Source organism: Suncus etruscus, chromosome 9 (genome assembly GCF_024139225.1).
Source record: "Suncus etruscus isolate mSunEtr1 chromosome 9, mSunEtr1.pri.cur, whole genome shotgun sequence".
Lineage (NCBI taxonomy): Eukaryota > Metazoa > Chordata > Mammalia > Eulipotyphla > Soricidae > Suncus > Suncus etruscus.
The window spans coordinates 40,813,902-40,828,909 of NC_064856.1; the positions used below are offsets into that span (position 1 = coordinate 40,813,902).

The window sequence follows — 15,008 nt, forward strand, 5'->3', positions numbered from 1 at the left end:
GGGAGATCTGGATGGGATTGAGGGGTGAAGGGATAGTTGGACTTCAGGGGGGGAGAAAGGGGAAGGTATATGGGAGGGGTATGAAGGAAGAGAAAAGAGAAAATACCGTAGAAAGAAAGGGAGAAGAGAAAGGGAAAAAAGTAAAGAGAAGAATAGAAGAGAAAAAGAAAAGAAAAAAAAGTAGTGAGAAGAAAGGAGAGAATAGCAAGGGAATGCTGGTTTGGTTGAATGTGTTCGATGACTAGAGCCTGTAGTTTAGGTCTGTACGTCGCAGGTACTGCTTTGGTGGTCTGACTGGTCACGTGCTTCAATTCCTAAAAGAAGGTTTAACCTAGAGATAAAGTGTATGTTAAAGAGTTTTCTTGTGGCCATCTCGTAGTGCAAGCAAGGTATGGTATCTCGTGTGGTATCCCGAGTTGCCATCTTAGTTTGTCCGCCCTTTGTATCTAAGGGCGCCTGTGGACAGAGAAGCTGAGAGGTTATTTAAAATATAGTAAGGTAAAGGGTTTAAAACGTAGTGTTATGGTATGTTGCCATTGCATTCCGTGATTTCCTGTGGTGTTCTATACTTGTGTTCCTGTTTACGATCTCTAAGGGTTTATTGTGGGCCTTTGTTGTAGGAGTCTGATTACATACCTGTTCTCTCTATGTTGCCGTTTCTGTTGTTGCTGTTTTCTTTGTGGTATAATGTGCAGTCAAGAGTTTGCATTATTCCTTTTTCATGTATTTTGGACACTGCTCCCACGTATATGTTGACTATTACAGTGTTTGGAGTTTCTACCCTGTTAAACCCTGTTATATGCTTGTTAGGTATTAGTTGTGTATAAAATATATGTTCTAGGTGTTTCAGAATAGTGCTACCATTCTGTGTTTATCTTTTGTCTTCTGGCTTACTTCGTTTAACATAACATGATCTAGGTCCATCCACGTTGCTGCAAAGTCTGTGATTGTATCATTTCTAACTGCCATGTAATATTCCATTGTGTATATGTACCACATCTTAATGATCCATTCATCTGTTGTTGGACATCGAGGTTGGTTCCAAGATTTGGCTATTATACTGAGTGCTGCGATAAATAGTGTGGTGCATACGTATTTTGGAATGAATGTCCTTCCATCTTGTGGGTATATGCCTAGGAGAGCAATTGCTGGGTCAAATGGCAGCTCAATTCTGAGTTCTTTGAGCACTCTCCAGACTTTCCTCCATAGGTGTTGGACTAGGGGGCATTCCCACCAGCAGTGGATGAGAGTTCCTTTCATACCACATCCCCGCCAACAAAGGTTGTTTCCATTATTTTTGATGTGGGCCATCCTCACTGGTGTAAGGTGGTATCTCATTGTTGTCTTGATTTGGATCTCCCTGATGATGAGTGAAGGTGAGCATGTTTTCATGTGTTTGTTGGCCATCCTTCTGTCTTCCTCAGAGAAGTGTCTATTCATTTCATCTCCCCATTTTTTTATAGCTTTGTTTGGTTTTGGGGGGCTCAGCTTTCTGAGTGCATTGTATGTTCTAGATATCAGCCCTTTATCTGATATGTCGAGTGAAAAGATTTTTTCCCATTCTGTTAGCTGTCTTCTTGCGTTAAGTAGGGTTTCTTTTGCCATGCAGAAGCTTTTTAGTTTGATGTAGTCCCATTTGTTTATATTTGATGCTAACGTTCTTGCCATTGGTGCTCCATTCTCAAAGACCTTTTTGATATATAGGTCTTCGAGTGTTCTGCCTATTTTATTCTCGATAAACTTTATGGATTCGGGTCTGATTTCAAGGTCTTTGATCCATTTTGAGTTGATTTTTGTATAAGGAGTAAGGTATGGATTGATTTTCACTTTCGTACATGTGGCTTTCCAGTTGTACCAACACCATTTGTTGAATAGGCTTTCTTTGTTCCATTTCAGATTCTTGCCTCTTTTATCAAATATTAGTTGGCTATATACCTGGGGGTTTATGTCTGGGAATTCTGTTCTGACCCACTGGTCTGAGGTCCTGTCTCTGTTCCAGTACCATGCTGTTTTGATTACTATGGCTTTATAGTATAGTTTCAAGTTAGGTAAGGAGATACCTCCCAGCTTCTTGTTTTTCAGTATTTGTTTGGCTATCCTGGGTCTTTTGTGGTTCCAGATGAATTTTGTGAATGATTGTTCTAATTCTTTAAAGAATTGTGTCTGGATTTGGATAGGGATTGCATTAAATCTATAAAGGAGTTTGGGTAGGATAGTCATTTTGATTATGTTAATTCTACCTATCCATGAGCATGGGATGTTCTTTCATTTCTTTAGATCGACTTCAATTTCTTTCTGAAGTGTTTTGAAGTTTCCCTGGTATAGGTCTTTCACTTCTCTTGTAAGGTTGATTCCTAGATACTTGATATTTTTTGATACTATCTTAAATGGAATTGTATTTTTAATCTCTCTCTCCTCAACTTCATTGTTTGTATATAGAAACGCTACTGTCTTTTGTGTATTGACTTTGTAACCAGCCACTTTGCTGTATTTGTTAATTGTTTCTAGGAGTTTTACTGTGGACTCTTTAGGGTTTTCTATGTATATCATCATATCGTCAGCAAAAAGAGATAGCTTGTGTTCCTCTTTCCCAATTTGAATTCCTTTGATTTCCTTCTCTTGTCGGATTGCTATTGCTAGGACTTCTAAGGTTATATCGAATAAGAGTGGAGAGAGTGGACAGCCTTGCCTAGTTCCTGATCTTAGTGGGAATGCTTCTAGTTTCTCACCATTGAGTATAATGTTGGCTGTAGGCTTTTCATAGATAGCTGTAACTATCTTGAGGAAGGTTCCTTCTAACCATATTTTGCTAAGTGTGTTTAACATGAAAGGATGTTGGATTTTGTCAAATGCCTTCTCTGCATCGATTGATATGATCATGTGGTTTTTGTCTTTCATGTTGTTGATGTGGAATATAATGTTGATTGAGTTGCGTATGTTGAACCAACCTTGCATTCCTGGGATGAATCCCACTTGATCGTGATGTATGATCTTTTTGATGAAGTGCTGGATTCGGTTTGCTAATATTTTATTGAGTATCTTTGCATCTATGTTCATTAGTGAGATTGGTCTGTAGTTTTCTTTTTTGGTAGTGTCTTTGCCTTCTTTGGGAATAAGTGTGATATTAGCCTCATAAAAGGAGTTGGGGAGGATTCCTGTTTTTTCTATGGTTTGGAAGAGCCTATGGAAAAGTGGTAGTAACTCTTCTCGAAATGTTTGATAGAATTCACCTGTAAATCCATCTGGGCCTGGGCTTTTGTTCTTAGGGAGTTTTTTAATTACATCTTCAATTTCCTCTGAGGTGATTGGTCTGTTTAGGATTTCTAGATCTTCCTTTTCCAGTCTTGGAAGAGGGTGTTTTTCCAAGAATCTATCAATTTCTACTGGGTTCTCTAGCCTAGTTGAGTATAGTTGTTCATAATATGATCTCATGATATGTTGTATTTCTTGGGGTTCTGTTGTAATATCTCCCCTTTCATTTGTGATCCTACTGATTTGGGTGTTTTCTCTCTTTTTTTTGGTGAGTTTTGCCAGTGGTTTGTCTATCTTGTTTATTTTTTCGAAAAACCAACTCCTGGTCTCATTGATTTTTTGTATTGTTTTCTTAGTTTCTATGTTGTTTATTTCTGCTCTGGTTTTTATTATTTCTTGCCTTCTGGATGTGGTTGGATTTCTCTGTTGCTGTTGTTCCAATTCTTTGAGGTGATCTTTTAAACTGTTGGTTTTGTTATTTTCCTGATTCTTGACATAGGCCTGTATTGCTATGAGTTTCCCCCTAATTACTGCTTTTGCTGTGTCCCATAAATTTTGACATGTTGTCTCTTCATTGTCATTTGTCTCAAGGAATCTTTTTATTTCTTCCTTGAGTTGTTCTTTGATCCAGCTGTTGTTGAGCAGCATGTTGTTTAATCTCCAGGTATTAGTTTTTCTCCATTGCTTCTTCTTGACCTCAATTTTGAGCTCTGTGGCATAGTGATCTGAGAGGGTACTTCTAATGATCCTTACCTTTGTGGTCTTATATAGGTTGGCTTTGTATCCTAATACATGGTCTATTCTGGAGAAGGATCCATGTGGGCTTGAGAAGAATGTGTATTCTGCTTTCTGGGGGTGGAGTGCTCTATATAAGTCTATTAGCCCTAAATCTTCTAATTTTTCATTCAGAGCTCTTATTTCTTTGCTATTTTTCTGTTTGGTGGATCTGTCCAGTGGTGATAGTGGAGTATTGAGGTCCCCTGCTATTATCACGTTTCCCTTCATGTGTTTCTCCAGGTTTGCCAGTAGTTGCCTCACATATTTTGCTGACTCTACATTAGGTGCATAGATATTGACCAGGGTTAGTGTTTCTTGATCTAATGTTCCCCTGATCAGTAAGTAGTGACCCTCTTTGTCTCTGATCACTTTCTTGAGGTTGAATGCAATTTGGTCTGATATAAGAATGACTGTCCCTGCTCTTTTTTGTTTTCCATTGGCCTGAATAATTACTTTCCATCCTTTTATTCTAAGCCTGTGCTTATCCTGCATCTGTAGGTGTGTTTCTTGCAGACAGCAGAAGTCCGGTTTATTTTTCCTAATCCAGTTCTCTACTATGTGTCTTTTAATTGGAGAGTTTAGTCCGTTAACATTTAGGGAGATTATTGAGAGAGAGGATTTTGTGTAGTTGTGTTGTGTAGGGTGGTTTTTGTTACAATCGGGGGTTTGGATTGTGTAATTCGTCTTTGAGTAAGTCGTTTAGGATCGGTTTTGTTTGCACAAATAGTTCAAATTCGTTCTTGGTTGAGAATGTTTTTAGTCTATCCTCCCATATGAATGTAAGTTTTGCTGGGTATTGGACCCTAGGTTGGAAATTTCTTTCATTCAGTCGTTTAAATATGTCATTCCACTGTCTTCTTGCTTGAATTATTTCGAATGAGAGATCTCATTTGATTCTTATGTCCCTACCTTGGTACTTGAGGTTTCTTTTCTTCCTTATTGCTTTAAGGAGTTCCTCTTTCTCTTTGTTTTTTGCCAATTGGATTACCATGTGTCTTGGTGTTTGTTTATTAGGGTCTATCTTATTGGGAACTCTTTTTATTTCCTGTATTGGCATTGCAGTTTCCTTCCAGAGGGTGGGGAAGTTCTCCGCTATTATCTCTCTGACTACTTGTTCTTCCCCTTTCCCTACTTCCTCCCCTTCTGGTATACCCACAATTCTTAGGTTGTTTCTTTTGTCCTTGTTCATTAGATACTGGACCTTTCCTTCCAGTGCTTTGCCTTTTATTTCTTTGTTGGTTTCTTGATCATTTTTTGTTTGCAGTTTTCCTTCGAGTTCTTCAATGTGTTTCTCCAATTCTGTGTTTCTGCTTGTAAGGCTTGTTACTTTGTCTTTTAATTCCTTCACTTCTTTTTGTATGGAATCTCTCATGTTCTTTAACATTTCTTCTTTAATTTGGCTGATTCGTTCATCCATAGCAAAATCATTATTTTTAAACTAGGTTTTCTTCATTTACTGATAACAGTTGACTTAAATTGACATTATTTTTAAAAAATTTTAGTCAATTCACTGGAAATGAGAAAACAACTTCTTTCCATTCCAACTTCCCATAAATCATTAGACTTTTCTGTCCTACATTGAAGGAACTGCTCTTCTTTAAATTTTTTAATTCACTTAAAGAGTTAATTTGGCTCTAACAATAGCTAATATACTATCTTTGAAAATGATAAAAATTAAGTTTATCTAAACATAGCCTATATTAAATTTATTTGCAAGTATTATTTTGAAGAATAAACATGGTTATAATCACTCATTTCAATTCATAGCAAGGTCTTGATATGCATCTTATATTATTATATTACATTAATTCATCTCTTTTGTAATTTATTTTGCAAAATTAAGCTCAATAGCATCATTTTCTTTTTAAAAAATTGACCTCAGTTCCAGGACCAAACAGATATATGATCACTAATAGTAAGCCAGACAAAGAGGGGTCCACCTACTGTAGCAGCCCTGGGGATGATGGTGGGATATATGGGTTGTAGAAAGGGAACTGGAATGGGGAGAGGACATATTTGGTGATGGGTATTCCCCTGATTCAATGTTAATATGTACCTAAAATACTACTGTGAAAGATATGTAAGCCATTATGAAAAAAAAATTGTGTTTTAATCAGAAAAAAAAAGAATTTCAATGTGCTATGGGTGGGTGTTTTATTCATATAGCAAATAGTATTTTACATTAAATATTAAATTATAGAAAAAACTGACCTCAGTGATTGTGTTTTTTGATAAAAAGTGTTTGTTTCTAAAGTCTCAGATTTTCTTGTATTCTCCTTGATAAATATTATGCCATAATAATTTCATGTTCCTAATCACCTCTACTTTTTCCATCCACATTGGTACTGCTAAATGAATAGTGAATGGTATCTTATCACCACCTGAATATTGACCGTTTCTTCTTATTTCATGCTCTCACATATCCACCATTGTACATATATATATATAAGTAAATATATACGTACATATAGGCTTTCATTCATTGAAATTCCCACAAACTTGCCATAGTTCCATTACAATATCCAAGCATCTCTTTCCTCAGCTGATTTTCCCTACTTTATCTGCAGCATAATATGATTCAGTGTTCTAGCTTCTGTTTGAGGGAATGAGTCATCTCACCTCCAACCCCTTTTGTCATCTGTCCTGTCCTTTGCAAACGCACAACCAGGCTGCACATATGTCCACTCTGTCTGATGAATCCCATGAAAATATTTCAATCAAAATCACTCATGTAATATTTTTTCAGAAACTAGGCTAGTTGCTTAGTGTTTAGCATTGTATACAGATATGAGATGCATAAGAAATAATAAAAAAGAATAAGAAGCAATAAAAAACAATGACAATAGCAAGTAACCAATCAGTGTAATGTCTGCATACAATCAGCTCCAGCTGTATGTGCTTTATCATGAGAGTTCATAGGATAACACATATATATAAGTTAACCCAAATAACACACTTTTATTAAAAAACATTTTAAAGACTTTAGCACAAAAGAACACTTTTTGATCCATTCTGACTATTCCAAATTTTTAAATAGATTACACAGAAACCTTATTACAGTACCCTAATTAAGTACATCAGCTCACAGATGCTTATAGGAAAATCACCAATATGTTTCGCAAGACTTTGTTTCCTGGAAAAATAAATGGATGATACAATAGCAATAATTAGTTAACAATTTCTCTAATATGTTGACAATTTACATAAGATAATAATATTATCAGTATTTAAGTAAATGAATTTTATTTTGGTTTTTGACCACACCTGGTGGCATTCAGGGGTTACTCCTGACTATGCACTCACAAATCGCTCTTGGTTGGGGGACTAGATGGACATCGTGGGATCGAACCGCAGTCCATCCTAGGCTAGCATGGGCAAGGCAGGTGCTTTACAGCTTGCACTACTGCTCTGGCCCCAGTCAATAATATTTTGAGGCAGCATTCTAATACTGATTTTATAGATATAAAAGCGACTACAGAGAAAGTTAAATAAGTTTCCAAAAATAACACAACTTAGAATTAAATCCTAGTCTGCATGTCTTAAAAATATAAACATTATACATATACATTATGGTATATATTATTACTAAAATATGTCTGAATATTGTGTTTTCTTCATAATAATATCTTTATTTAAGCACATGACTGAATTTTGAACACATCATATACAAAATTAAAAAAAATGAATTACCACTATTTAAATTAACAATTTTTCTTTAATATTGACACTCCTATTTTTTTCTCCTAGGCACCAATTTTTCCTCTTCTGATTTTTAATCCAAATATTTTTCTAGTAGTTGGATCATCAAAGTTATTCTCAGACATGGTACTACATGGTGATATTTTCTAGAATGTTCATTGCCCACTTAATCTATAGCAAAAGTACAATTTATTAAGTAAGTTTATTCTCATCTTTATTAATAACCTACTGGGTTGTATATGGAGAGAGATGATGAATATTTGACTGAAATTGAGTTTAAAGCACTTTGTAATATTATCCAGTTGATTTCTTGTCTATTAGTATATCAATTCCTTTGTTACCAGTCAAGCATAACTCTCATTACTGTGATTATCTCCTACTAAGCCCAGTGTTAGTGAGGAGATAGTTACAATAGTGAATTAAAGAGGAAATTAAAAATGAAGTCAAAAGTTTCTTGACAACAGGAGAAACTGTGAGTGCTGCCTTTGTATGTTTGTCTCCTGTCCTGTCTCCTGAACCTCTTGGGAGTGGGCCAAAAAGGGCCCCAAAAATTCGCTCTCCCAGAAGCTCATTCACAGGCCGAAACACCAAGGAACTCCTTCCAAATGTGAAAACCTGCTATAAGCAGTATTTCGCAGAAGGCAGGTCCCCTGTTTGTGATGTCAGGCTGGGAAAATCTACACCTGCCCAGTGGGGCCAGACTGTGAGAAACTGTGAGTGCTGCCTGTGTGTGTTTGTCTCCTGTCCTGTCTCCTGAACCTCTTGGGAGTGGGCCAAAAAGGGCCCAGAAAATTCGCTCTCCCAGAGTCTAATGAAAGAATGCCATTGCAACAAGAAGAAAAAAAATCACACTAAGAACTGTGTTGGATCAATGAAGCCCAGCATTTCTCCCCGGACTGTCTTCTCTGCTGCGTGCTCTGGCCTAAGATTTGATCCTGTGTGAGGCTTCACCCAGGAGGGCTTCCCTTCCTTGGAGGCAAGTTGAACCACCCAAAAGGGCGGAGCCAGAGGAGCATGGCCGCACATATCATTTAGCCAATGAATATCACCATAACATGTAGAAAAACCCACAATACAAGTATGACAATGGGGAAACAATGCAGACCAGCATCAGACACAGAGAATGAAGATGACAATTCTGAGGACCAGAAAATGGCCAACTAACTAATCAATCTCTCAGATAAGGAGTTTAGACAAGAAATATGGAAGATGCTCAAAGAACTCAAAGAAACCATGGATCAAGTTGAACAGAAAGAACACTAATAAGAATCAAGAAAATATGAAGACAGAAATCACAAAATCCCAAAGTGAAATAACATGTCAACTAACAGGACTGAAAAACTCAATAAACAAATTGAATGACAAAATGGATAAGCTCTGGGACAGGGTTACAGAAGCTGAGAATATAATTGGTGCTATGGAAGATGAGACAAATAACTCCATACAGCTGGAGAGATTGGGAAAAAAACTTAAAGCAAATGATCAAACAATGGAAAAATTAGTCAAAGAATATGAACAGATGAAAATAGAACTCTATGATAAGCTCAACAGAAACAACTTAAGAATCATTGGAGTCCCAGAGAACCAGGAAGAAAATTTCCAGGAAGAATCAATGGTCAAGAACATCATTAAAGAGAAACTTCCAGAGCTAAAAAATATTTGCTATCAAATCCTGCATGCCTGAAGAGTACCAACCAAAAGAGACCCCAGAAAAAAATTCCCTAAAACACATCCTAGTCACAATGAGGAATCACACAGATAGAGACAGAATTCAGAAAGCAGCAAGATCAAAAAGGGAAATTACATTCAAGGGAACATCCTTGAGATTTACAGCAGACCTGTCACTAGAAACACTCAAGGCCAGAAAACAGTGGTGGGACATAGTGACAACACTCAATAAAATTAATGTTTCACCTAGAATACTGTACCCAGCAAAACTCACTTTCAGGTTTGAAGGAAGAATACATGGTTCACAGACAAACAACAACTCAGAAACTTTACAGACTCAAAACCAGTCTTAAGAGAAAAACTGAAAGACCTAATTTAAGACAAGACTGACCAAAAGGCACACCAAATTTCGATATAAAGAAGGCATTAAATCCCAAGACAATTCTTTCTCTCAATGTCAATGGATTAAATGCACCAGTTAAGAGACACAGAGTGGCTAAATGGATCAAAAAACTCAATCCAACCTTCTGCTGCCTACAAGAAACGCAACTGAATAGTCAGAACAAACACCGACTCAAAATAAAAGGCTGGAGAAAAATTATCCAAGCAAGCAACACCCATAAAAAAAGCTGGAGTGGCCATACTAATATCAGATGATGCAAACTTTATACTCAGGAAAGTTTTAATGGACAAAGATGGACATTTTTTATTAATCAAGAGTTATGTACAGCAGGAAGAAATCACTCTCGTAAGCATATATGCACCAAATGAGGGACCAGCAAAATATTTAATACAATTGTTGACAAATCTTAAAAATAATATCAATAACAACAAAATAATTGTGGGAGACCTCAACATGGCTTTGGCAACATTGCTGAGAGCAGAAATCAACGAAGTGGAAACCCAAAAAATAATCAGAAAGCAGAAGTTGGTTTTCAAAAAAAAAATAAACAAGATTGATAGACCACTGGCAAAACTAACAGAGAGAAAGGGAAAGAGAGAGAGAGAGAGAGAGAGAGAGAGAAACTTGATAACTTGTATTAGGAATGAAAAAGGAGAGATCACTACTGATATGACAGAGATTCAAAGGGTAATCAGAAACTACTTTGAGAAACTCTATGCCATAAAAATGAGAACCTGGAAGAAATGGATGAATTCTTGGACTCTTATAATCTTCCACAGTTGAATGAAGAGGATGTAGCATATCTAAACACCCCCATCACTACTGATGAAATTAAAACAGAAATCAAATGTCTGCCCCAAAACAAAAGCCCAGGTCCAGATGGATTCACTAATGAATTCTTTCAAACTTTCCAAGAGGAACTACTACCAATCCTGGAAAGACTCTTTCATGAAATCGAAAAAAAATGGGAACACTTCCTAATAGCTTTTATGAAGCCAACATCACCTTGTTACCTAAACCAGACAGAGATGCTATGAAAAAAGAAAATTACAGACCAATATCGCTGATGAATGCAGATGCAAAGATCCTCAACAAAATTCTACATAATAGATTTAGCAGAATATAAAATCAGCATAATAGATTCCATGTACATCCATGTATAGGAAAATTTTATGAGTTCATCTCTCCTGACAGCTGCAAAATATTCCATTGTGCATATGTGCCACAGTTTCTTTAGCCATTCATCTGTTGAAGGGTATCTTGGCTGTTTCCAGAGTCTTGCTATGGTAAATAGTGCTGCAATGAATATAGGTGTAAGGAAGGGATTTTTGTATTGTATTTTTGTGTTCCTAAGGTATATTTCTAGGAGTGGTATAGATGGGTCATATGCAAAGATCTTCAACAAAATCCTGGCAAATAGGATTCAATGCCTCATTAAGAAGATCATTCACTACGATCAAGTAGGTTTCATCACAGGAATGCAAGGCTGGTTTAACATCCGTAAATCTATCAACATAATACACAACATCAATAACAAGAAAAATAAAAATCACATGATCATATCAATAGATGCAGAGAAAGCATTTGATAATTTCCAACATCCATTCCTGATCAAAACTCTCAGCAAGATGGGAATGGAAGGAACCTTTCTCAATCTAGTTAAGGCCATCTACCACAAGCCAGTGGCAAATATTGTCCTCAATGGAGAAAAACTTAAAGCCTTTACTCTAAATTCTGGCACAAGACAAGGCTGTCCTCTCTCACCACTCCTATTCAACATAGCACTGGAAGTACTTGCTATAGCGATTAGGCAAAAAAAAGATATAAAGGGAATCCAGATAGGAAAGCTCTCATTGTCTGTAGATGACATGATACTCTACTTAGAAAACCCTAAAGGCTCTACCATAAAGCTTCCAGAAATAATAGACTCATATAGCAAGGTGGCAGGCTACAAAATTAACACACAAAAATCAATGGTCTTTCTATACACCAATAGTAATAAGGTAGAAATGGACATTAAGAAAACAACCCCGGGCCCGGAGAGATAGCACAGAGGTGTTTGCCTTGCAAGCAGCCGATCCAGGACCAAAGGTGGTTGGTTCAAATCCCGGTGTCCCATATGGTCCCCCGTGCCTGCCAGGAGCTATTTCTGAGCAGACAGCCAGGAGTAACCCCTGAGCACAGCCGGGTATGACCCAAAAACCAAAAAAAAAAAAAAAAAAAGAAAACAACCCCATTCACAATAGTGCCACACAAACTCAAATATCTTGGAATCAACTTGACTAAAAATGTGAAGGACTTATACAAAGAAAACTATAAAACTCTGCTCCAAGAAATAAGAGAGGACATGCGGAAATGGAAACACGTACCCTGCTCATGGATTGGCAGGATTAACATCATCAAAAAGGCAATACTCCCCAAAGCATTGTACAGATTTAATGTGATCCCTCTAAAGATACCTATGACATTCTTCAAAGAAGTGGATCAGGCACTTTTGAAATTCATTTGGAACAATAAACACCCTCGAATAGCTAAAGCAATCATTGGGAAAAAGAATATGGGAGGAATTACTTTCCCCAACTTTAAACTTTACTACAAAGTAATAGTTACCAAAACCGCATGGTATTGGAATAAAGACAGGCCCTCATATCAGTGGAATAGACTTGAATACACAGAGAACATTCCCCAGACATACAATCACCTAATTTTTATAAAGGAGCAAGAAATCCTAAATGGAGCAAAGAAAGCCTCTTCAACAAGTGGTGTTGGCAAAACTGGATAGCCACTTGCAAAAATTGAATTTAGACCCCCAGTTAATATCATGTACGAAGGTAAAATCCAAGTGGATGAAGTACCTCGATATCAGATCTGAAACCATAAGATATATAGAACAACACATAGTCAAAACATTCCAGGACATGGAGACTACAAGCATCTTCAAGGGGGAAACTGCACTCCCCAAGCAAGTGAAAGCAGAGATTAACAGATGGGAATATATTAAGCTGAGAAGCTTCTGCACCTCAAAGGAAATAGCGCCCAGGATACAATAGCCACCAACTGAGTGGGAGAAACTATTAACCCAATACCCATCAGATAAGGGGCTAATCTCCAATATATACCAGCCACTGACAGAACTTTACAAGAAAAATACTCCAATCCCTCAAAAATTGGGAGAAGATATGGACAGACAATTTGATAAAGAAGAAATACAAATGACCAAAAGGCACATGAAAAAATGTTCCACATCAGTAGTCATCAGGGAGATGCAAATCAAAACAACTATGAGGCACCACCTCACACCACAGAGATTGGCACACATCAGAAAATATGAGAGCAAACAGTGTTGGTGGGGATGTGGAGAGAAAGGAATTCTTATTCACTGCTGGTGGGAATGCCATCTAGTTCAACCTTTATATAAAGCGATATGGAGATCCTCCAAAAACTGGAAATTGAGCTCCCATACAATACAGCTATAGCACTCCTAGGAATATACCCTAGAAACACAAAAATACAATACAAAAACCCCTTTCTTACACCTATATTCATTGCAGCACTATTTACCATAGCAAGACTCTGGAAACAACCAAGATGCCCTTCAACAGATGAATGGCTAAAGAAACTGTGGTAGATATTTACAATGGAATATTATGCAGCTGTTAGGAGAGATAAAGTCATAGAATTTTCCTATACATGGGTGTACATGGAATCTATTATGCTATGGGTTTTAAGAAAAATGAAAGACGTTCTTGCAATAATAATTTTCAGACACAAAAGAGAGAAAGGCTGGAAGTATCGCACCTCATGAAGCTCACCACAAACAGGGATGTGTTTAGTTAGAGAAATAACTCCATTTTGAACTATCCTAAAAATGAGAATGTATGAGGGAAATAGAAAGCCTGTCTAGAGTACAGGCGGGGTTTGTGTGGTCAGGAGGGAGATTTGGGACATTGGTGATGGGAATGTTTCACTGGTGTTGGGTGGTGTTCTTTACATGACTGAAACCCAAACACAATCATGTATGTAATCAAGGTGTTTAAATAAAATATATATAAAAAAGTTTCTTGACAACAAATGGGAATAGAGACATATGGTAGTAGAACATAGGAGGCATAGCAAAAGATATTGTAAGGTTCACAGTGATTTAAGTATTCATCAGGAAACAAGAACAAATAGAAATAGAAAACCTAGAAAGATAGTATAACAGGTAGTATAGCAGTCTTGTATTGAGCTAGCTATCCTTCAATCACCAGCACCTCATATAGTCCTACAAACATATATATATAATTTATATTTACATTTAAATATATATATATCAGGATATATTTCAGGAGGACAAGCATGTGAATGAGCAACTTGAGCACAGGAAGGACAGATTCTGGTTGTATGCATGATTCCTTCCTCTGTTAAATTAATTTATATATACTTTTCCCAAACTGTCCCTGCACTCCAGTCTAGAGAATATTGGAGCAGTTAATGGTCTATCTTTGATAGCCTTTGTTCCCGTAGTGGAGCAAGTTTTCCTAGTTGTTTCTCTCTCTTTTCTCTCTCTTCCTTCATTCTCTCTCTTTCTCTCTCTGTTTCTCTCTATCTCTCTGTCTCTCTCTCTCTTTCCCTCTTTCTCTCTCATTTTGAAAATCTTTATTTCAATGCCTATTCAGGCTCTGAAATTGGTCCTTTGTTTTAAAGGCCTCTGTGCTTCTGGGCTGATTCAGGTTTCATACTCTATTTTCCTCAACGTGCATTACCTAGGGCCCCATCTCTTCCTGCTTACAATACATTCATATTCATGTTCTTCTGTTATTATCTTTTTTGTTTATAGCTAAAACTCTAATCCTTAGAATAATAACAGGCACATAACAGATATGCATTTAAAATTAATCAGTGAGCAAACAAGTATTAGACATTAGAAATATAAAAGAACCTAAGAATATATCACTTGCCTAGAAGAAAACTGCTAGTATAAATAGACTTTTGAAGCTGTGTGGAGACTTAAGATCAACATTCATATGGATCAGTTAGATTTAATTCCTTACTGCTTCAGACCTCTTCAATTTAGCTACACCACTAGGGATTTAGTAGCACATGGTATTAGTATAATAACCTAGAGAAAGAGGGAGTAAATTACAAGGTATTAAAACAGATATTATTTATATAGTACAGAGATAGTACATTGATGGGATCCAATTTAATATTCTTAGTACATTTGTTT

At 36.7% G+C, this 15,008-nt stretch overlaps 1 protein-coding gene across 15 annotated transcripts in view; it reads left to right on the forward strand.

Moving 5' to 3' along the window:
- DLG2 (discs large MAGUK scaffold protein 2) overlaps nt 1–15,008 on the forward strand; it is a 2,242,830-nt gene that overhangs the window by 1,731,858 nt on the left and 495,964 nt on the right. The window lies entirely within an intron of this gene.